At 42.9% G+C, this 25587-nt stretch overlaps 1 protein-coding gene across 3 annotated transcripts in view; it reads right to left on the bottom strand.

Annotated features, from left to right (window-relative positions):
- The window catches only part of LOC147678663 (uncharacterized), a 167311-nt gene that overhangs the window by 121744 nt on the left and 19980 nt on the right, over positions 1 to 25587 (bottom strand). The window contains exon 2 of one of the 3 annotated variants that reach the window (XR_015302486.1): positions 4235 to 4630. The exons of the other annotated variants lie outside the window; for them this stretch is intronic. The gene's annotated coding sequence lies outside the window, so the exon portion shown is untranslated. Of the gene's footprint in view, positions 1 to 4234; positions 4631 to 25587 lie in introns of those variants that run through there. 3 annotated transcript variants of the gene reach the window in all.

Raw genomic sequence — 25587 nt, forward strand, 5'->3', positions numbered from 1 at the left:
CCAGTCTCTGTGGACACTAGGGAAGGTGTTGGATAGTAAATTAAAACTATTCCCTAGCCTAGAGCGCCCCCCAGTGTAATGGGTTGTAATGGAATGCGTTTTAAAGTCTGCGTTGTAATAGCACTGCAAGCTAAAAGTTGCGTCGTAAACGAAGTTTCCCGCTAGTAATGTCTGGTATGAGAAGTGGGACTAAAAGTAATTAAGATTATCTGTAAGTAATTGGGACATTTTGTATCACTACAACAAATGTGTGGAGTTGTTCTGCAGCCATGCTCTCCAAAATGTTTTGTAGATAGTGGTAAAACTTAGGATAGGTCCTCTATTTTAGTGTTCAGAAGGTTTCTTCTATAAATGAGAAATCAACACAAAAGGCACTATATTGTAATATTTGTATTCATTTAATTTGCAAGCAAAAATATGGCACATTTCCCCAGCAAGTTGTGAATATTAAGAAGACCCATGCCTTTAAGCAGTAACTGGTTCTTTGCATGTGCTGCATTGCCTGCCAGTCCTTTAAGCTCATTGCTTAGGTGCAAGTCACAAATACACCTACTAGTTAACAGTGTTGGCTTAATCCCACTATGGAAGTAATGGAGCCAAGACCTGAGAACGGCTTGGTAGATTGTCTCTCTAAACCCTCGTCATGATGTCTCCAAAGAAATGAAGGCCGGGTTCACTTTCTATTACGAATTACTATGAAAACATTATGAAAGCCTTGCTCTGCCAAGAGAAGGTAAATTGCCATTGTTATTGCTTCCTCCTAGTGACAGATCAAGGAAACGCAAATGCTCTTACAACTTGTAAATATTATCAAACCACCTGGGGATTCTTTTATTGTCTGGTTCTTTAGGCCACAAGACGCCACTTTCTTGCAGACAGACCTCCTGTTGATGCAATAAACTACATTTTGAACAATACCACACTTTCAATGCACAATCAGACATACAGTTCAACCAAGGGCTTTCCAGGGGCTTTTGAAAGACAGAGATAGGTTGTGTTTACAGTTAAAGTAGGAATGGGGGTCGACTTTATTTCTCTTCTGTGACCTAAGCAATTTAAAAAGGACACAGAAGCCCCACGAAATAATGTTTTTTTTTATCATTGTGTCACAATGAAGGAGCTGCCCTACCTTTTTCTGCACGTCTACTTATTTTTGTCTATATCCTTCCAAGAACACTTGCTTCAGTCACGTCCTCAGGATTTGCTGCTGCCTACAAGTCTGTGTTTCCAAATTCTGCTCCTGCCTCTCTCCATGCTGCACTCCAAAAGTCATATTCTCACACTCTTGTGCTGTCCACTTCGAAAGGCAATCCTGGTAGAGTCACGTTCCCAGAATCTAATGCCAACTTTGCAGCTCCACCGCCAGTTATGTCCTTGGAGCTTGTTGTTCTCTGTATACAGCTACCTACATTATCTTCACACCTCTGTTAAATAGTAACGTCACTTTCGGCCTCTGACTTACCTATGAACCTCTAATACAAGTGGGATGAGGGGACAAGGTATGACTGGGCTGCTTATGTTTGCATCCTCCCCAACACAATCTAAACCAAAAGAAAAAGCAAACGAAACACAAGAAAATGGGTCCTAGCCTTGAGAAATACCTAAGCTTTGGTGGCAGTATTTTAGGTGATTGATTTGACTTCCATTTTGTGCCTGACTCCAAAGTTGTTTTTGTTTTGCAAATTTCAGGTGCTGTAAAATAAAAACAAATAAGCACAGCCAAACACTAACCTAAGTGTCTTTGCTTGGAAGATAGATGGTAGGACACAGGGCCTGGTCGCAGCCCATCTGTGCTCCATTCCAACTGAGCAGCGGTATCTTTAGGTTGGCCACAGGCACTGTGGTCACATCTTAGCCATGTGCAGCTTGGGTTGTGCAGCTAACACTCCTCTGCATAGCCAAAGGCTTTGAGCACTGAGGGCTGAAAATTAAGTAAATCATAAAATTCACTGAAACAAACACAGTTACATTGTGTGCTGTGTGTGTTTTTAAGCATATATGGTGAATGTCAGTAATGTTCTGTATTTGAGCCTTATCTAAAAGTTAGATTCATAGATAGATAGACAGACAGACAGACAGACAGACAGACACAGATAGATAGACAGATAGACAAATAGATAGATAGATAGATAGATAGATAGATAGATAGATAGATAGATAGATAGATAGATAGATGGATGGATGGATGGATGGATGGATGGATGGATGGATGGACGGACGGACGGGGACGGACGGACAGACAGACAGACACATTTGAAGACTTTTATGCTCTTGGTATCTTTTTCACCAGAATGTCAGGGATAGGTGAACAGACCCTTCAAAGAGTCGTAGCCCCACTAAATAAATGCAGTCAGTCAGACATCATGCACCATTTGACCTCAGATGACATCCCAGGGTTGAAACCTTGCCTCAACCTTGCAGTCCTTTAACAACTTCAAATTTGTGGCTTTGAGGCTATGGGAAGGGCACTGAGGGAAACAGCAGAAAGTAAACAGGTCTGTTCAAGTCCATATTACTTTCTGCTCAAAATGCTGCTATCAAGACTTGTTAGACCAAGAGTAGCAAGGACAATGACAAGGGTATCTAAAGGCATGCCAGTAGTATCAGCTTCTACCCACAGATTACCGTAATTGACATCCTGGTTACCTTTAATTGTCCATTCTGCCACTCTGGCATTGTCCCAGTGGTCTGCAGACAGATAACTCCTCTCAGTAGAGGATGGGCTACTATGTCAAAACCAAGAAAGACATCATGGGCACACCCTAGTTGCACCCTCCTAAAGTGTGGGCAGTTTAAACATTTGTTTCAGGGATCATTTTGATTTTCAGCCCGGTGGGTTCACTTAAAGGCAAGACTAGGTAGATGCAGATATAGAATCTCTGTTACCTATGTTTGACAATAAAGTAAAATTCTGTGTACATTTTGACCCCTATATAGAACAGGAAACTTTGCGCCTTGCGTGTGGTGTCTTCATCGGGACCGATGTGAGCAAAGGTAGAAGGCACCAGTGAAATTCAGCAAGAAAACTTCAGGCTGAAGATTTGGGAGCTGGGCCTTGCAGGCTCTTAGATTGTTCATGAATGTTTGCCGATTTGAATATGAAGGCCAAGGTTGCTCGGTAACCTGTGGCTGCGGGCCGCTGGAAAAAGGGTTTGACAGCTACCTAATCATCTTATGATTTGTCATATATGTGCATGCCAGTCATCTGGCTGGATAGGTTGTAAATATTGATTGCTGATGTATATATGTGCACTACCTTTCCTTTTCATATCACTTTCACAAATCCCTCCTATGCACTTGCCACCCCAACCCTTATTGCGCACTGGTTTCCCATAAAAATGTCTAAACATGAAATACATTGTGTCTTATGACTTGATTTACTCTAATCTTGTGATGAAATAACATCACAACCATTGTTGGAATGATTTAATGGTAGTGTCCTACTTTGATTAGATAACGCAGATCAATTCTTGTATTTGTTATGTGATGTGACTGTTTTCCAATGTGACATTAATATTTGTACATACAACAGTGACATGTCATGACAATGGCATGGGGCGAGAATGTGGTGTTACAGCCAGAACTGCTGACTTTGGAACTGGGAGCCAGGTTTGAGTCTTGGCGTTAGCTCAATAGCCTGCGATTCTGGGCAAATCACTTGATCTCAGAGTGCCTCGAAAAAAACAGTAATGTGTCCTTGAGTAATGTAAGCTGGTGCTCATGTAACGTACACCAATACCTTCTGATCATGCTATATATTACTGCAAAGAAAATAAAAATAAGCATTGGCAAAGCCAATTGGTCTCGCCTCCACATAGCTACAATTAGCTCAAATAATTTTTAGATGCCCTTTTTAAGTCGCAGGAAACATTGTGAAGTCTTTAACAAGACTTTAGCCCATCAAAACTTTATTAGATGTTCCTCTCAAGTAAGTTCACTTTGGTACTAAATGTCCCTCTTGAGTAAGATGCAAGTACCTAAAATGTCCTTTGCAAAAATGAGGGGGGAACTGTTTTGTTTTTTGGAGTGGCACTATCACTATTTCTATGTCCCAGAATTATAGTCACTGTCTTACGCTATGGGCTGTGTTCGGAAGAAGCAAAATGCATGCCAAAAGATAAAGATATTTAGTGAAGGTTCATATATATATATATATATATATATATATATATATATATATATATATATATATATATATATATATATATATATATATAACTAAAATACCCTCTTTTTGAAAACGCACTCCACAGTAGATTAGTTAAGATCAGCCAGCTTTTTATTCTTGGATGTTTCATCTGGCCTGAAGCGTTTCGGGGCATGGCTACTTGTTCATAGGCTGCCACGATGTTCATAGTGTGTTAGACACATTTCCCTGCAGTTCTCACGGCTGTGCTGCCGCTAATTTTATGTTCAACCAAAATGCCCTCTTTTTGAAAACGCACTCCAAAGCAGATTAGTTAAGATCAGTCAGCGTTTTACTCGTGGATGTTTCATCTGGCCTGATGCGTTTCCGAGCATGGCTCCTTGTTCACAGGCTGCCACGATGTTCGCAGTGTGCTGAGAGGCATATTTCCCTGCATAAAGTTCTCCTTAAGTAGGTTCCAGGTGAGTAGACTTGTGTTGCCTGCTGGAAAAAGTAGTGCATTTCAGTAATTAGTTCTATAGAATAGTCTGTGCAACATCATGCAATAAGAAATAGTAAATTACCCTTAGTGGGCCTCCAACTTGTAAAAAGCAGTAATTACGCTACTCTGCTGTTCCACAATGAAGTTCCAGATTATCAGGATCTCGTGGCCCCCATTCAGCATATTTGTGTGGTGCAGTTCTCCCGGCTGTGCTGCTGCTAATTTTATGTTCAACCAAAACTCCCTCTTTTTGAAAACGCACTCCACAGCATATTAGTTAAGATCAGCCAGCTTTTTATTCGTCATAAATCGGTTTAACATGACTTTGAGAAAAGAAAAGTTCCGACTTCTATCACTAGGACTATTTTTCTGCCCCGAAAGCAATTTTAATTATGGTAAAATGAGAATGGACATTTTTAAATTCATCCGAAAATTGAAGCTCACAGAATACTTCCCAATCAAAGAGGGACTCCATCAGAAAAACAAAGGATCCCAAAGTATGGGCACCAACCAGGATACTTTACAAGGATCAGATGCCAATATTCTACTAACAATGTATGAATTAGCGAATGAGGAAACTAACAACATTGACAATATAAATTCAATGCAAGTAAGACTGAAGGATCTAGGCATTAACACATCAGCAGCTGTGAATAGTCAATTTAAACCGAACTCTACTTTTCTGCCCATGATGCCAAGAGACGGCAAACATATATTCAACAAGCAGCTGTGAATAGTCAATTTAAACCGAACTCTACTTTTCTGCCCATGATGCCAAGAGACCGCAAACATATATTCAACAACCGAGTCTCAGACGATTTGATAGATCTTTACTTTAAGAACAAACAACTAGTTATAAAACAAAGATATCGACAACAACAATATGAGAAAATTAATTTAAAAAAATTGGAAGACAACAAGGATATTGTGATCAATAAGTCTGAAAAAGGCGGAAACATTGTGTTGTGGCCAAAGCAACAATACACAACTGAGGCTTACAGGCAGTTGGATGACATTTTATGTTATGAGCATACAAACATCAAACATTACAAGAAAAATTAAGGAAAGATTTGTTACAAAGGAAAAGAGAAGGCCTGATCACCAAGGAAGACTATGCCTTTTTGCATAATGAACATCTAGTACTTTCGATCATATACTTCATACCAAAAATACATAAGGAAACTGTCCTGATACCTGGAAGACCGATTATTTCTGCCAAATTGGGTTTTTTGGAAACATACCCTAATTTGTTGATATTTTTACTGCAGGAATATGTGCAGCAATAGCCGTCCTTCATTAAAGACACTGGGGATTTTTTAATGAAACTACAGGAAATACAATGGAACGATGAATGTATCCTGATCACATTAGACATAACATCATTCTATACGAGAATAGATCATCAAGTGGGGTTGAATGCAGTACAGTACTTTTTAAACAAACAACCTATTGACATGTTGAAACACAACAAAATGTTATTGATTTAATCAGAAAGTGCCAGTACAATAACTTTTTTGTGTTTGGGAAGGAAATTTTCAGACAGGTGAGAGGCGATAGGAGCCTGCTTCTCCCACAGCTATGCATGTCTTTGTGTTGGCTAGTGAGAGGAACAGGTTCTCAAGAGGGAACACTCCGATATGTTTGACATGCATGTAATTAAGTGGTTGAGGTTCATCAATAATATTTTTATAGTATGGCAGGCTATCATTATAAACTAATATAGCTTAGAACTTACTACGCACATTGATGAACACTCAGTGGATTTCCTAGAAGTTAAGGTGTACAAAGCAGAACACATGTTGGAAACAATAGTACATCGCAAAGGTACTACAGGTAACTCAACATGCTAAAAGTTTCCACCCCAGCACTTCATTAATAGCATTCCCTATGGCAAATTTTTACGGTTACGCAGAATCTGTAGTCCCTAAATAGAACTAGAAAATTGGCAACAGGAAATAAGAGTAAGATTTTTGAAGAGAGGCTACAACAATATAACACTCAACCAGGTGATAGCCAACGCTACTCCAAAAGGGATATTGTTGGCTAATAACACCAGTACGCTGAATATAACACAACACAGCACTGAAGAAAAAGAGAAAGAAGGCTCTAACGTTAGGCTAATAACAACTTAAAGCCGACAGGAAAACAAAGTTAGGGCAAATATATATATATTTTTTAATCTTTTTATTAAACAATAAAACAAATGTACATAAAATAACTCTCAGGTGAACGCCAGCAATGCAAATGCATAGGTTACAATACCATACAGAATTAAATATTCCACATTTAATATTTAGGGTCCATCAGATTCTTGCAGTGCTGCATCGAGGCCTGTCACAGGCGGATCACAAATGTCACCCCGGTGACTATTCCACGCTCCCCAAATCTTACTCCATTTCCGCGGGCACCCCGGGCCACATAGACTTACTTCTCCCTAAACATACACCAATCAAGGTCTTCCGCCCACTTGGTGACCCGGGCGGCTGGCTAGCTCCCCAGAGTTGGGCTATATTTCGCTTAGCCACCATGTACGCCAACGTACTCCACTGTTTTTGGTAGACACTCAAATCAGACGGTTCCCACACGTTCAGTAGACATCTCCAAGCCTCCGACTTCACCTCCAATCCCAACACCTCCCCCAACTCAGCATGTATTCCGGCACAGTATGTCTGTACCATATCACAATGCCACAGTGTATGCATCAGGGTGCCCTCTTCTCCACACTCCCGCCTACAGGCACCACTCTCAGCCCGCCCCATTCGTACCAGGCGCGGCCCCGTAATATAAGATCTATGCAGGATCTTCAGCTGCACCAATCGGAGCCGCATCTGAATAGCAACTACCTTGGGAGAGGCCACTGCCTCAGTCCAGTCCTCATCATGTAACTCTAGCCCATCTGCACACCACTGAGCTCGAACCTTCAACAGTGGGTCCTCGGAGTGATTTACCAGTTTGCGATATATCAACAATATTGTCTTCTCCGGGATATGCCCGTCTAGTACCCGGTCCTCCAAAGGGGATGCCTCCAGGAGAACCACACCCCTCGCGATATGTGTAATCAAAGCATGTCTCACCTGCAAATAGCGGAAATATTCATTTTGATGCAAGTTATATTGTTCCACTAGGGACTCGAAAGTATGAACATCGCCTTTCCCCCAGACATCCCTAATCCTAGAAATGCCAATGAGGTCCCACTTATCGAAGCCCTTGGTCTTCCACATACAACCTAACTTCTCAGAAATAAACAGAGGGGTGGCCAACGTTAGTCCACCCTCCCACCCAAGACATGTATTAGCCGCGTGCCACACCTGTATCACATGGGAAGTTGGACCAGTCAGGGGGAACTTACCAGGTCTAGAATATAAAGCTCTATCAATCATCCCTCTGGGGGCTTGACCCCGGTCCATGGCGTAACCCGGTCCCCTGGAATCCCTTAGACTATATGATTCACTGCGGCCAACTGAGAGGCCCAGTAATACTTACGAATATCCGGAAGCCCAATCCCACCATCTTACCAAGGGAGGGTCAACTTGCTGAAAGCTATACGAGCACTACCACCCCAGTGGAGCTGCCTCTAGAGGGCCTCTATCTCCCTGAAATAAGCTACCGGCAATGGGTCCATCGAGTTCTGCAGTAAATACAAAAACCGAGGAAGCGCCATCATTTTAAACTAAACTGCCCTCCTGAGTATAGAGAGAGGAAGGGACCTCCAGCGTTCCACGTCTGCCCTACACCTACTCAACGGAGCAGCCAGGTTATTCTCATAGCGCAACTTCGGATTGAGCTAATATAAATACCCAGATACCGAAACCCAGTCGTCTCAATCCGCACAGGGCACGACCGCGGAACAATTGGAGGGTCCCCGACCACTACAAAAATTACTGACTTGGCCCAATTAATGACCAAGCCGGAATACCTGCTAAAAATAGCCAACACATCCAGGAAAGCCCCAAAGGACTCCTTAGGCCTAGTAAGGTAGAGCAACACATCATCGGCATATAACAAAATCTTGTCTTCCCAGTCGGAAGTCCACCGCAAGCCCCGTATCGACCTGTCCCATCGCACCCACGCAGCCAACGGTTCCATCGCAAGCGCAAGAAGCAGAGGGGACATCTGGCACCCCTGCCTAGTTCCCCTCCCCAACTGAAAATCGTGAGACTTGCAGTTGTTGACAATCACTCTAGCCAGGGGCTTATTGTATAGCCAAACTTTTCCAACACCGCAAATAAATACCGCCACTCCACCCGATCAAATGCCATTGAAGCTTCCAAGGAGACCAACACCGTTGGTTCAAGCATTTTCGAGGCCCACCCAAGGACCCCCTGTAACTGACGCAGATTCAGCGCCGTATTGCGAAGTGGCATAAAGCCAGACTGGTCCGAATGAATTAAAGACGTGATCACCTTGACTAATCTGGTCGCCAGGAGCTTAGCCAATATCTTAGGCTCCGCATTAGGGAGTTATATGGGCCTATAGGAGGAGCATTTATTTATTTATTTATTGAGTTTGTAAAGCGCAACAGCTACCCAAAAGGGCATTGCCTCTTAGGTTTGCCCGCTTTATAGAGAACTACTACATTGGCGATACGCTGATCATAAGGGAGCTCACCGCACTCCTTACTTTCCATAAACATGGTGCGCACATGTGGTGCTAGTTTATTAGCACTCAACTTGTATAACTCAATAGGGATCCCGTTCGGACCAGTCGCCTTACCAGATTTTATCTGCCTAATCGCTTGGGCCACCTCATTGTCTGTCAGCGCGGAATCAAGGAAACCCCTGTCATCCTCTGACAAACAAGGCATAGCAATGTCCCTGATCATCTCACAATTTTCAGCCCCCGTAAAGGCACTCCACGCCGTATAAACCTTCTGGTAGTAATCACAAAACTCATCTGCCACTGCCTGTGGATCCATAAGCATCCGTGACTCCGACCCCTCCAACTCCGGCACCAACACGGAGGTCCGCTCCCCACGTTCAAGCCAAGCAATCAACTTTCCGGCCTTATCTCCATGTTCATAAATACGGCTCTGGACCGCTGCATGACTCGCTACCGCCCTATCCCTAACCAGCACTCTATACTCTTCCTCGCGGAGACGCAACTGATAAAGATCAGCAGGCGCATGTGTCGCAGCCACTTTCTCTTCCAAGCGTGCAATTTCGGGCTCCTTACGAACCATTTCCGCTTGTGCCTTCTTCTTCTTCCCAGCCACCAGGAGCAACACTTCCCCCCTCGCCACGGTCTTATACACTTCCCAAAGGGTTTGGGCGGAACCTACTGATCCTATATTCTCCTGAAAATAACAATCCGACATCTGAAGAACTTCTTTCTTAATGGCGGTATCCTTCAAGTGCCACGCACTAAGGGGAGCAACCCTGCCAACCGCCGGCAAATCTAGGTCAAGTTACACCCACAACGGGGAATGATCAGATATTCCTCTCCCGAGGTAACGCGCCTCCCGAATCTTAGGCGCCATCACCCCTGGAAGCAACACATAGCCCAGCCTAGACAGGCTACCATGAGCCGCTGAGACATCGGTATAGTGCGTGGCCGTCGGGTTACGTACACGCCATCTCAATCAGACCCAGTGCTGTCAGAAAGTCCGGCAACCATTTTTGTGATTGTCAAAGCACACGGGATGGACTACAATCCATTTCGCCATCTAATACTGAATTAATATCGCCGCCAATTACTAAGTCACCAAGAGGTATAGAGAGTAAAACGCTGCCCAGATCACGATAGGTCTCGTTCTGTAGGCCAGGTGGCACGTACACCGACAATAAGACAACAGTCCGACCCCCAACCTGCCCGGATACTCCCACATATCTACCCCTCTGATCAATCCAAGTGCCCTACACAGACAACGGAAAGGAGTTCTTAACCAAAATCCCGACACCCCTGGAACCAGTGAAGCCAGCTTGCGCCACTTACTTGTACCCACCCTTGTGGAGTGCCAAACATTTATTACCAATTAAGTGGGTCTCTTGTAAAAGCACCACATCCGGAGAATGCCGCCTAATAAGCTGACTCACCATTCCTCTCTTGATCTTATCTCCCAGGCCATTAACGTTCCAACTCAAAATGTTCATCCCAGACCCCTTAGCTCTACATGGTTCTGCACCCATGCAACACAAGTCTCGCTACAATATCAGCACCTGAGAGAAAACAATTAAAGAAACCACACTCACACCACAACACTCCCCCCCTCTACCCCCCCACCCTGCACACCTGCACTCTGCATTTGCCAAACCCCAACTCGCAGTGTGCCTGTCGCCTCATAATCAAACTGAACCACTACCTAAATATAGATATGAGGAAGAGTACAGCGCCCCCAACCCCCAACCCATGTCCGGGTCAAACACGGTCTCAAATCTCACACCAGGAGAGCGTGCACACAATCAAAATTCCCGCCTCCCCCACCCACACCACCATCCCCACATTACAGTCCACGGCCACTCATGAAATCACTGATCCTGTGCTTCTCCTTCATCCTCGTCACTGCGCCCCGCGACTCTATCTGTTTCTGAAGACCATCAGCCCAGTCCGACGCCACCTCAGGATTGTCAAAAAACCAGACCTTTCCATGAGCCACAAATCGGAGATTAGCAGGGAACATCATAGCATACTTATATCCTTGGTCCCTAAGCCGCTGCTTAACTCCAAGAAAGCTTTGCAGCTGTCTCTGTACTTTCTGGATGAAGTCCGGATAGAAGTTAAGGGTCGATTTTTTCAAACTTCAAAGGCCCCTTCGACCTGGAGGCCTGCAAAATCGCAACCCTGTCCCTAAAATTGAGGACCCTTACAATCATTGGTCGAGGAGGGACGACCGGGCGCGACTGTCCGCCAGGCACTCTGTGCACCCTCTCAACGGTAAAAAAGGTACTCAGGCCTTTAGGTTACAAATGGTTCAAAATAATGTCTTCGATGAACAGGTCGGGCCCGTCCCTCTGCTTTCTCCGGGACCCCCGTAAGACGCACATTGTTCCTCCGGGCCCTCCCTTCGAACTCATCCAACTGGCGACTCGCAGCCTCTCCAGCTGCCTTCAAGCTCCGCACCTCCTGCTGAAGTTCTGTCACATCATCAGTCAGGCTTGCCGTCTTAATATCCAGGGACTTCACCTTCTCATTCATTTTAGTGAGGTCGGTCCGGATCAGATTGACCTCAATGGTCACCGTATCCAGCTTATGGTCCAGCGATTCCATTTTTTGGCCCAGAGATGTTTTAACACCATCGATGGCTACCATCACATCGTGTAGTGTGAGTTCAGGAGTGGAACCAGAAGCATCCTTCCCACCATCTTGCGTCCGACCAGACCCTACGGGCGAGCCCTTAGGCATCGTATACCGATCCAATTTGTTGGACTGCACTTGACGGGCTCCCCTGGTAGATGTAACCTGGGACTTCTCCGCTTCAGGTCTGGTCGTCATCGCAACTTCTGGAGCTGGGCCGCCTGTTCTCCGAGGCCACAAACTTCCCTCAGCACCTCGGCCAGCTCCCAGGGGACTTCGCCTCTCCGATCTCTACTCGTTTGATCGTAGTCTATTCTGGTACCTCCACATCCGATGCTGTCGCACTCGTCCACAGTCGACTGGTGTGCGGGCGTGGGGGGGGGCCAAGGGGGGTCGCCCCTACTAAAGGGACCTGAACCGGCAACCAAAATGGGGGTTGGATGGGCCACTTCCGGTGACCAAACCCGCTGTTGTTCAACTTGGGTCGGGTCGGATCCCACTCAAGACCCCGGTTGCATTCTGGTCGTAGGCCCCAAACTTGCTGACCCCACAACTTTACAGTCCAATGTCGGATCTGGTCGCGGAACCTCTCATTCGATGCCTCCTCCTTTCTGCCACGCAATTCCGATTCACCGGGACAGGATTGTAGTCAGGATATTCCCAGTGGCGACGGGGGTCTCGGGAGCCCCGAGCTCACGAGGCCATCTTGGACGCGCGCGAAGCTCCTCCTCCAAGTTAGGGCAAATATTAATGAAAACTGGCCTATAGATACTATTATGGCCCAGAAAGTCCCCAAAAAGCCTACCTTAACATTTAGGCGTGCTTTATCAATGAGGGCTACACTGGTTAAAAACAGTCCTGAGATAAGTACAGTTACCACCTGGCTAGCCCTGATAAAGTTTTTTTTCAGGGGTAGTTCCTGTAGGACATGCAAATTTGGGGTTAATACCACACAATACACCACCCCTTTCAGCTCGGAACCAATACCGATAAGAAAAAATTACAACTGCCTTAAGGAGTATGCAGTTTATGTGCTGGAAAGTACCTATGTATTACGGTATGTGGGGAGTACACAGCTTCAGGGACATTTAAGAATACTTCAGCACCTTAGGGCTATCGTTAATTCAGACCCTGCATACCAGGTTGCTATACATTTTAAAGCAGACTACAATAATGATCTAAAATGTCTCGCCTATTTTGTTATTGGATGTATACCACCGCTCAGAAAAAGGGGTGGAAACAGAGAAACCTACTTATAAGATTATAATCTAGGATGATATTGGAACTAGATTCAAAGTTTCCATCAGGTTTGAATAACAGCGAACATTTGCAATTTTTTTTATAATCCTGCATATATATATATATATATACATATATATATATATATCCTTGCACACTGGTTCCTGCTTCCCCAGCACTACGAGCGCTCAATGTGGGTGCGTTTCCCTACGGCGGAACCTCGCCGTTCCATATGATACACTCCTCCGTTTTTGGCGAAAGAAATGGGCGCACACTCGCTGCCTTCCACAATTGATTTATTCACAGCTTTTACTCAGCTTGGAAACAACAAAGATCAACGCGTTTCAGTGCTCCTGGCACCTTGCTCACGATCACTTGTTTTCATTTTTTTACATCTTTTAAAGTAACCAATGACATGGATGTTACCTCACATCCTGTTTTACTCTAGGCATTGTGGTTATGGTAGTTTTTCATAAAAAGAGTCTCTTTGGTGAAGTTGAGACTGCTAGTTCTGATTGAGGATATTCATTGCTTCATGAATATTGTTCGTTTTGAGTTTACATCCCTCCAGTGGGAATACTTGACTAGCAGTTAATTTTTCAGAGGTCCTTCGAAGGGTTGTTTTCATGTTTATATATATATATATATATATATATATATATGTATATATATGTATATATATATATATATATGCAGGATTATAAAAAAAATTGCAAATGTTCGTGTGACCAAGCCCCGTTCGCGGGGCGAAACGCGTCATGGAGGGCACTTGCTCTGCACTTTCACCTGCTAATTAAATATGCACTGCAAAACCTAATAACGCTGGTGTCTGGCTCATCTATTATCTGATGGAAGATTAAGGAGTTGCTTCTGAGGTCTGCGCTCGCCGAATACTGCGACCATAGCAGTTGGGAGTCTGCTGTTTTCATATATATATATATATATATATATATATATATATATATATATATATATATGTATTTATATACGGTTTTATCATTTTTAAACGTATACTCTTTTTAATATATATGTGAGCAATGATTGTATCTTAGCTGATATTGAATAGAGCAGTTTTGCTATATTAATGTGACTTATGTTATATATATATACTGTATTGATGGATCCTGAGATACTACGCCTGGCCCCCGTAGAGTATACAAACCCGAATATTATGATACAAGATGTGCCCACTAGTGGAGTGAGTTGAGAGTAATGAAATAGAGGGTTCCTTCAAAACCATATACAAACTGAACGTCGATGTTTTGACCTTTTTATACAATATTTAAATTATAAGACTTGCACTCAATGAGTATAGGCACTTCAGCACTTTGGGTAGCACGATGCACTTTAATGATTATTTACATATGTATGCACAGCACGTTACATTAAAGCCAGTATATGAGCCTATGCCTTACCATAATCGGAAAGCATTCAAGCAGGAATGAGGTGTGTGCTTTTGGTGCAAGAAAAGTATGAATATGGAGCAACGCACTGCTATAATCTTACCTTGTCTTTGTATATGATCCAACATAAATACAGCTGAGCCAAGTACATTTAATTGGCAAGTATAAAAGCAACAATAAAGTAATGTGATGTTGAAAGCAAATATAACATTTATGCATAATGCAGTTATGTGATATATATATATATATATATGCACGTTATCAAGTATTTTCTAAGTTGCTATTGGGAAGGCAAGGCATGACAGGGAGTTTAAAAATGTCTACATCATACAACAGGTGTTGTATTGTAAGTCTGTTTTCAATGCCTATTTTGTTAGTACATGTATGGTGACACTATGACACCAAGGGTTTAAAAACAGTGATTTGTAGCACGTTTACCATGTGATCAAGGTCACGTGTGGCAACCGAAACGCGTAATGACGAGTTGGTGCGAGCAATAAAGAAGAAATCATGCATATATTCTGTTGGGGTCCGTGCCCATTTATCAAAGGGAAGTGGATGTGTATTGGGAAGTATTGTGGCATATGCATAATTTATGCATCACTCTATGCCTGAAAGGGTATTGCTTTGATATATATATATATACATTCTCCAATTATCCTTTTGGTTGTTTAACTGCAAACCTTTATGTTTAGGACATTACTGGCATTTATTTATTAATTTTTCCCTTCAACCAGTTGGAAAATAGCATTACTCCGTTTTGTTTTTCTATTTACAAAGCGCAGTCTTTCTTTCAAAAGCACAATTCGTTGCATTTTTTCACCCTTTCTTTATGTCATTCACTCTTAAGATCACGTGTTTGGAGTGCTAGCTGTTTAAAAGGTCCAGTAAAAAGTTCAAACGTTGTCATGTGATCAAGCCACTCCGGTGGTGAAACGCGTTATGGCGGACTCTTGAAAAATAAACGCTACTTGTTTTGCACTTACTCTGGGCTCGTGTCTGCTTCCTTGGTGCCTGCTGGAAACTCCTCGCTGCACCCAATCCCTTCAAGCAGCCTCTGGGATATATAACTGGTGAAGCTTCGACCAGTTACACACGGACCCCCAAGCAATTGTGGCAGCTGGTAAACGGAAGCCTGTCTTCAAGCTACGGCGTGGAGCCTTTTCTTAAAATCCGGGAGGATTATACCGGCTTGCCCCCCCACTGGAGATTACAAGGCGCCTGGATCGATCGCTTTTCCTTGCTGCACCGGAGGGTGTTCGGGGATACAAGCAGGACGTGAAAGGTAGGACCTCTTCAGAACTGTGGGGTGTTTGGTGTGCAAGAGCGCTCGTGGAATAGAGGGTGATTTACGTCCCTCAGTCCGAGTTGCATCTTCAAGTGAAATCGGCGTTTCTTTTTCTAACAAACTAACATGTCTGCCGACACGTTAAAGGACCGAGAAGCGGCAGCGCAGAGGGCTCTTCATTAACATCGCCCAGGCTCGAGAGCGCTCTGAACCTGCAGGGCCAAGCAATGTTAAAACTGATGATACACTAAAAAACAAAATGAAAACACTGGAAAAGTTGATGCGGGGAGAGCAGGCAAAATGGTGGGAGCACAGATCATTACAGAGTTATCTGGACGTCGGAAGAGTACCGAGGCCCTGGAGTGGGTTAACCTCTTAAATGTCAACAACATCAATTTGAATTTTACCTATACCATAAGTCACACGAACATTCATTTCCTAGACATAAAACTGTACATCACTAACAGCACAGTAGAAACCAAGCTCTACAGAAAGGAAACTGCTGGCAATTCCATCTTACACTACACCAGCTTCCATCCAAAACATCTTATTCGAAGCATCCCCTATGGGGAAATGCTGAGAATAAAAAGGATCTGCAGTAATCCCTCAGACTTGATTATGGCCCAAAAAGAATGCAAAGAGCGATTCCTCGCCAGAGGATATCCCATGCATATTATTCAAACGGCCATCAATAAAACCATGGAACTAGACAGAAACCTCCTACTTGTTCCAAGATCCGCCAGAAATCCCTCTACTCCTGAAACCATTGAACCAGTAGAAACCAACACTGTCAGACTTATCGTGCCATACAGTATTCAAAAAGACGCGATTAGCAAAATCATTAATCAGAACTGGTCACTCATACGCTCTGACCCAGTAATAGGCCACAAAATGCCAGCCAAACCCAGAATCACATACAAGAGAGCTACTTCTCTCTATAACAGTCTGGTTTCCAGTTGTCCAGAAGTCGTTCCATCCAAGGACTGGCTGAAAACTTCACGGGGGTTTACTAAATGTCATACATGTAAAGCCTGTACTTACGGTATCAACAAAACCAGTTACCGTACAGCCTTCAGTAATAAGGAAATTAAAATTTCCAAATCCCTCCATTGTAAAACCGAGTACGCCATCTACATCTTGGAATGTACTTGTTCCTTACGGTACGTGGGAAGTACCAAATTACCAGCTAGTGTAAGGGTACTACAACATATTAGGGCCATTACCAACTCTGACCCCACCTACCCAGTGGCGAGACATTTTCGAGAGGTCCACAATAACAACCTGAAGGACCTCAAATACTATGTCATCGACACAATTCCCAAAACTAAACAGGGAGGTGATAGGGAACGCAAAATGCGTATGTTGGAGACCAGATACATTCTAAACTTCAACAGTAAAAGCCCTGGAGGTCTGAACAATACTGAAGACTTATACACTTGTTTATGACCAAATTATTTCCATCTTAACAATCCCCAACTAATGAATGAATGCTTTCTGCTTCTCCCGGCACATTTTGATAACCTGCCCCCTGCGTCCTTTTCCTTCCTGTTCTCATTTCAACTACCAACGTGTAGAAATTGACCACTAGCCTGATGCAGCTGTCGTATGCTTCTCACCTAATCCTGTACACTCAGGATCACTTTTTAATTTAATTTGGGATTCACACTACCTTAATTTTGGGCACCAAACAGCACTTTAACCACTATTCTCATGAATGATCCAACTGTGTTCATAAATTTTGTGTTTAGCGACACATTGAAGGGTATTTGCTAAAATGGCATTTATGCTAGTATTATAGAATGACCGGTAATTCCTAAATTTGCATTGTGTAAATATATGAAATATATAAATGTATGTATATATATATATATTTTTTTACCATATATATTTTTTTACATCAAATATATTTTTGTATAGAAACATGACATTTCCTCCTACTCTAGGATAACTGTACTTCATTTAAGTCTTGAAGAATGTATTCATGATATAGGTATTTATACTGACATTGATGCATTTATGCTATATACATTCTCCAATTATCCTTTTGGTTGTTTAACTGCAAACCTTTATGTTTAGGACATTACTGGCATTTATTTATTAATTTTTCCCTTCAACCAGTTGGAAAATAGCATTACTCCGTTTTGTTTTTCTATTTACAAAGCGCAGTCTTTCTTTCAAAAGCACAATTCGTTGCATTTTTTCACCCTTTCTTTATGTCATTCACTCTTAAGATCACGTGTTTGGAGTGCTAGCTGTTTAAAAGGTCCAGTAAAAAGTTCAAACGTTGTCATGTGATCAAGCCACTCCGGTGGTGAAACGCGTTATGGCGGACTCTTGAAAAATAAACGCTACTTGTTTTGCACTTACTCTGGGCTCGTGTCTGCTTCCTTGGTGCCTGCTGGAAACTCCTCGCTGCACCCAATCCCTTCAAGCAGCCTCTGGGATATATATATATAGATACCTCGGGGTGATATAGCGCTTTATAAATGAATAATAACATAACATAACATATATATATATATTTCAAAACAATACCCTTTCAGGCATAGAGTGATGCATAAATTATGCAAAAAATAAGCAGAGAACTATGGGCAGTTCACAAGTTTAAGTGGAAAGCAGCTCCTGTATAGAGCGCCCTCAACGCCAATGACACTCTAAATTTGCTCACCTCAAATGTCTGCTTTTCTATCAAAGTCTTTAACTCCTTCGACGCTCATGACGAGCTCAGCTCGTCATGATGTACACCTCCATACACTCATGACGAGCTGAGCTCGTCATGAACAATGGGAATCAAGATAAATCAGCACAGGAGGAAAATAACACAAGCATCGATGGTGTTAAGCATAGGATTAGCACAGTGCCATCCACACGGAGATCGAAAGGGACAAAGTATTTTGCCATTTCTACAGCAAAGTTTCTAAACATAGGACTAGCACAGTGCTATCCATGCCGAGCTCTAAAATAACAAAAGCCATTTACCACTCCAGGCACAGTGTTACAGCTTTGAATTGGTAAAATACCAACAAAGCCAACCTGAAATGAAAAAAGCAACACCTGACGCGTGTTTTGCTCTCATTAGAGGTCTTCAGAGAGGTATAGCTTTGTACAGACACAAGGGAGCACCCAGTATAAGTCAAAACAATACCATTTCAGGCGTAGAGGGATGCATAAATTATGCAAAAAAGAAACAGAGAACTCTGGGTAGTTCTCAGGTTTAGGTGGAAAGCAGCTCTTGTATAGAGCAGCCTCAACACTAACAACACTCTAAATTTGCTCACCTCAAATGTCTGTTTTTCTATCAAAGTCTTTAAGCATAGGATTAAAAGGCAAAGTATTTTGCCATTTCTACAGCAAAGTTTCTAAGCATAGGACTAGCACAGTGCTATCCATGCCATACTCTAAAATAACAAAAGCCTTTTACCACTCCAGGTACAGTGTTACAGCTTTGAATTGGTAAAATACCAACCAAGCTAACCTGAAATGAATAAAAGCAACCCCTAACATGTGTTTCGCTCTCTTTAGAGCTCTTCAGAGACGTATAGCTTTGTCCAGACACAAGGGAGTCCCCAGTATAAGTCAAAACAATACCCTTTAAGGCATAGAGTGATGCATAAATTATGCAAAAAAGAAACAGAGAACTCTGGGTGGTTCTCACGTTTCGGTGGAATGCAGCTCCTGTATAGAGCACCCCCAACACCAATGAAACTCTAAATGTTCTCACCTCAAATGTCTGTTTTTCTATCAACGTCTTTAAGCTAAGGATTAGCACAGTGCCATCCGTGCTGAGATAGAAAGGGACAACGTTTTTTGCCAGTTCTACAGCAATATTTTTAAATATAGAACAAGCACAGAGCTATCCATGCCGATCTGTACAAAGCAAGCCAAACTGAATAGAATAAAAGCAACCCCTGACACGTTACACTCTCATTAGATCTCTTCAGAGGGGGTCATAAATTAAGCAAAAAAGAAGCAGAGAACTCTGGGCAGTTCTCAAGTTTAAGTGAAAAGCAGCTCCTGTGTAGATATATACGAGGCAAAGGAATATATATCATGCAAAGGAATCCTGCAGGAGCCCGGTCACATCCACCAAAGCCGGCTGGTGCGAGATGACTGGTGCAGGTCTTGTTACCTATTACTAAGAAACCCAGCGCCAGAGATAGGGACACAAAGTACTTGCATTCCACAGTCCATTACATTTTCAGCCGTTTCAATCGACAATACATATCAACCCCACAGGGTTTTCGTCACAGCCTTGTACAAACGTAGTGCGCTCTAATCACCTTTTCTGAAAATCCTATTTTTTGTGAATTCTCTGCATTTGTTGGGCCCTCTTCTACCTACATCAAATCTCCCCTCTGCCCTTTTTTCCTTTGTCCCCCACCCTTTTTCCTTCCCTCCCCCTACTTTGTAGGAGTTATTCAGTCTGGATCTCAAGAGAGTCCTATAATTGCGCAGTATTCAATTTGTGGATTGGCTGGTGGTCATGGGCCTAGTTTTGTTTTTTGTCCTCCCACTTTCATATGATGTTTGATTCGATTAGAATTAAGGCCACTAACATAGCCTCTTGTTTTCCCAGGTGCAGCATGTTTTGTGATTTTCTGTTATTATAGAATCTTTAATTTCTTAGATTTTTTTTAGTGTGTTTTGTTTTAATTTATTTTTTAAATAATTGGTCACTATGTGTGTTGCTAACATTTAATACTTTGTCTCCAGTGGATATGATGCTAGAAACATGCAGCGGAGTTGGGATTTGCAGGACACTTGGCCCAATTCTGTGGTCATTATGTTAATGTGTAGGCCATTTAGCCCAACATTGTGTTCACTATGTTTTTTGAAATTCAACAGTCATCTATAACCGCAATCACACTGTATATAAGTGTTTGTGCACAATTTATTTTGTCTATATGTTATTTTGTGTATTCTAATCTTTTGTAAAAATTATAGCAATCAAGTAATAGTAAGATTGTACATGCTGGTATCAGTGCCTTCAGCTGCTGGGCCTGAAAATCTTGCTAACATATCTATGTTGTTGTAACATATCACTGTAGTATGTTATAGAGACTACCATATATACTATATTTGTTTTTGCAGTTCTATCGCTAAGTGCAATTGACATAAATTAGATTTGTGGCCGAAGCATATCATATACGATCACAAACAAAGTGGATTGCTAGTGCACATGAGAACTACATCAGTATGATCTGAGTTGTAAAATTAAGAAATCCCACTTTGGGGAATACCCATGGTTCTGTAGACAATTAGTGTTTATGATTTGAAAATAAGAAATGGTCGATTTCAGTCACAATCAATGCGCTGCTGACACACATTTAACTTCCATTCCCCGGCAATATGTGCAAAATACTCACAGCGCTACGGTGATCCTGTTTTATTGTATTCGTAATTTGTTTTTGACATATCGACATTTATGTTGGTAATAGTAAATCCAAGAATGTCAATGTTTGGGCGCACTAAGACCGCATATGATTTGAATGCTTTCTATGTCTAATAATTTCTTTTATAAGGTAATTGGACACGCTAAGTTTGATCGAGGCCGGACGAAGACTCTGTGAGGTTAAAACGCATGGCTGATTTTAACTACTGGAAATGTAATAGTCTGTGGAGTGCGAGTATCTCTGTGTCCCTATATCTGATACATAGATATATAACTATAATTCATGCCCTGGCCATGCATGCTAATTACCCCACATATTACATCAATAATGACATGTTCTATGACATCATTGATAATATCACTGCAAATGTTGCAGTAAAATTATTAATGAGAAAACCGTGCATGGCAGGGGCACGAGTTATTCTTATCTTTGGGCACAAGTTATAGTTACTTGAGAAAACTTGTGAATTTCAGTGAATTTGAATGCTTAAAATGCTTTTTTAACTGATATCTCCACTTAACCCAAACTTTCAAATCCTCCAGTCGTTACTAGAGTTCAGGTTTGAGTCAGATGCAAAAGCATTGCTAGTCTTACGTGAAGCTGCTGTTCCACTAGTCATCACTACACTTTCCTTTCTAGTCAAATGCAAAAGCCTTGAAATTCTTACATGAAGCTGCAGTTCCAGTAGTTCCACTACTTACTAGATGTCGCTCTTAAGTTAGAAGCAACTTCTTTACAAGTTTGTCATAAAGCTGCAACAACTCAAGTTGTTGCTAGATGTCCCTCCTGAGTAAGATACAACTGCTTAAAAAGTCCTTCACAAAGTTGAGGGGGTGTGGCTTCAGCATTAAAATGTACATATCCACTTTTGCTGCGAAAATAAATTGTTCTTTATTTCAATAGGATAAGTAAATATGCCAATGCTGGTATATGCAGATTAATCAATATCACATCTTTTACTAAATGTTAAATTACTATGAAGTGAAGACAACCTATTACTGAATTGTTGGGAATCTATTTGTTATTGAACTGCACTATATTTATGTCCCAGTAAAATGGCCGCTGCTTTATACTATGTGCTGTTGTTGGAAGAGGCAGGAATGAGCTAAAAGCAAGCCAACAAATAAAGATATTATATATATATATATATATATATATATATAAAGGAGGCATTGCTAGCGAATCAGCGGTGAGAAAAGAATAAGAACAAGCATTTTTATTGAGATTATCGGCATCACCCACTGGAGGGTTTTAAATGAAACGTGCAACAAGAAACCACAAGTCCCAGCAGACATTTGAACAGCACACTGAGTGAGCCCTTTAAAAAGAACAGGGCGGAACTTGTTAATTATCTGAAAGGTCTGTGGAATCCTGTCACACGAGATGCCTCACGCTCAAATCCTCTGAAGAAAGTCAATGATGACTGAAACGCGTCAGGATGTTAATGTGAGCAAATAAAAGACTCTTATCACTGCTGAGAGTGCGGCTCGTTACCTTTCTTGAGGAGAAGGGTGTTGTTAAGATATTTACGGCGTGGTTCAGCCGGGAAGATCGCACCACCAGTATAGCGCGCCATTGCTGCCCGAAAGTGAACCGCTTTGGAGGACCCGTGCAAACGGAAAGGGTTCAGCAGGCGACACCGAAGACCGGCTTCGGGATGGTGTCCAAGCAGCCTTTCAAAGGAGGCATTGCTAGAGAATCAGCGGTGAGAAAAGAATAAGAACAAGCATTTTTATTGAGATTATCGGCATCACCCACTGGAGGGTTTTAAATGAAACGTGCAACAAGAAACCACAAGTCCCAGCAGACATTTGAACAGCACACTGAGTGAGCCCTTTAAAAAGAACAGGGCGAAACTTGTTAATTATCTGAAAGGTCTGTGGAATCCTGTCACCCGAGATGCCTCACGCTCAAATCCTCTGAAGAAAGTCAATGATGACTGAAACGCGTCAGGATGTTAATGTGAGTAAATAAAAGACTCTTATCACTGCTGAGAGTGCGGCTCGTTACCTTTCTCGAGGAGAAGGGTGTTGTTAAGATATATATATATATATACACACACACACTACACCGATCCTTCCGTAGTTCAATAACAAAGGTGGGCCAGTCAAAGCAATGTCCGGAGAGTGTGTGAGTCAATATTCACGCAGTATCTGTCGAAGGAGAGCGGGCTTGCCTCCTTCATATTGACCTTGTTCCTTGTCGAAAGAGAAGCAGCGTTGCATTTAAACGCGCAGAGTCGCGTTACAATGGCACGTGAGGAAAAGAAAGCATTAGTGCTGTTTCTTGTGTCTGACTGACTTCCACTTTTCCCCCGGGGCACGAGTTCACGCAGGGAGTGTAATCCTCTCTGCTGGGGGTCGTGTCGGGAGGGATTGGGGGCTTAGCTTCGACCATCGTCTCCGCTTGGCACAAGAACAAGGTTAGTGGCGTTCTTTATTCTTGCGCTGCTGCCAATCCCGACAGCACTCCTCCCCTGCCCACCTCTCCTCCTCTCCCTGAAGAGCCTGATCCGCCAACCGAACCCACCCACCATTCTGGTGCACCCTTGTAACAACTCCTGCCTCTCGCCTTGAGATATCACCCCCACACTACCAGAGAGAACAAGACCCCTCTTCCCCCCTCCTGCAAGTACCCCCACCTGCCCCCTGCCCTCCATCCCTCCCAACCCACTTCGAACAACTTCAACGCACAGTATATGACTCCCAACCCCCTCCCCAGACCCACATGCAATTTAACACTGATACCCCAACATGGCCCCCGCCTCCCTGCTCCCTCGGCCATGCCCAGCACCCATATGGACAGCTCACTCACAAAATGGCAACACAACATTAGGCCCTTCCCCCCAGGTTTAACATACCCACCCAGAACACCCACCCCGACACAGAGACTGGACAGCGGCTCACCCTGCTTGAAAGCCAGATAGCAAACATAATCCAGGGTTTTAGTGAAATCCTAATCAACCTTGCTGCACCTCTAAAACCTCACCATATCCCCTCCTTCTCAACAGAGGCTTTCCAAAGCTCCCCCCTCTCTAATCAGACATAGAGACCCAAAAGAACTAGAGATGCTATGTCTGCGAGTGAAGCAGCAGCTCTCGCTTCCTCATATGACAATCCTATTACTGCCACCCTCCAATCCAAAATACAAGGATCACCGGACTGGTAAGAGAACAAGCCCCTCCGAAATGCCCTAAACCCCCGGCCACCCACACTATCAAGTCTGTGGAACCTCCTCAAACCGCTCAGGAAAACACAGAGTCTGAATACGGACCGGGACGCGACTGCTTCGGAGGAATCAGCGCTTCCCGTCGACTGTTGAAGGTACGTGTTACAAAAGCGGAATCGGCAAGGGGTGAGAGGTGTGCACAGCCAAGGTTTGTCCGTGAACTGATTACTACGGATCGGAAACTCCGAGGCAACTTAATTTAAATTCAATAGTTGTTGGGGCAGAATGTCGTCAGATACAGTTAGAGAACGCGAAACAGCAGCGTTACTGATGTTTACAAAGACAACAGCAGAACCTGATAAAACAAACAATGCCGCAGGATAAAACCAAAGAAACGAACTGCACTTTAAAAGACAAGTTTAAATTACTGGAAAAAAAGAGCCGTGCTGAACAGAGCAAATGGTGGGAGGCATGTCTTTAAAAATGTACTTGGATGTTGAAAGAGTTCCTTGTGGCTTAGGTATTTTGTTGGCGCCGAGTTATGAGATGCCCAACCCTTCAATGTTGCGTGAATGGGCGGAATGCAATTTAAACCACTCTAAACATCTCATGCAAATTCTAATAAAATACGCTGAAACAGATAGAACAGCCCTCTTGGAAGAAATAATTAAAATCAATGAGGAAATAGAAGCGCTAAATGAGGAGGAGGAAGCCAAAAAATTGCGCCAGGAAATGTGCACAAGACTCAAAAAAGAGGAAGATAAAATCAAGGACCGCAAAACATACATTTTTCCACGACAAAACGGACTACGGAATGGGCCGTATCTTTACTTTCTCCAAGAAATATGACTCAATCAGAAGAAACAAACAAAAAAACAGCGGAGAAGTCTAAACTAACTAGAACAGAAACCTCTTCATCAGGTAGTTCTTTATCGATAGCCAGCTCTAATCCCGAAAGCGATCCGGAAAGATAAGGTCATACTCGTGAAGCGGGTCCAAAAAGCACACTGGAAGAAGAACTTGCCCTTTTTTGCGAGGACAGAAGGCAAACCCTACGTCCTCGGACACAATGCAAATACTACCAACCAGCAAAAACTGGAAACGCCGACAACGAAGGAAGGCCAACAAGCGTCGCAACGACACGCAAAAAGAAACGAGGTTGGGGCAAAATCAAACAATAACTGCTACAGACCTAGATAAAACCATCGTTAATCTATCCAACATACAATTGAATCAAA

Source organism: Lissotriton vulgaris, chromosome 12 (assembly GCF_964263255.1).
Source record: "Lissotriton vulgaris chromosome 12, aLisVul1.2, whole genome shotgun sequence".
Classification (NCBI taxonomy): Eukaryota; Metazoa; Chordata; class Amphibia; order Caudata; family Salamandridae; genus Lissotriton; species Lissotriton vulgaris.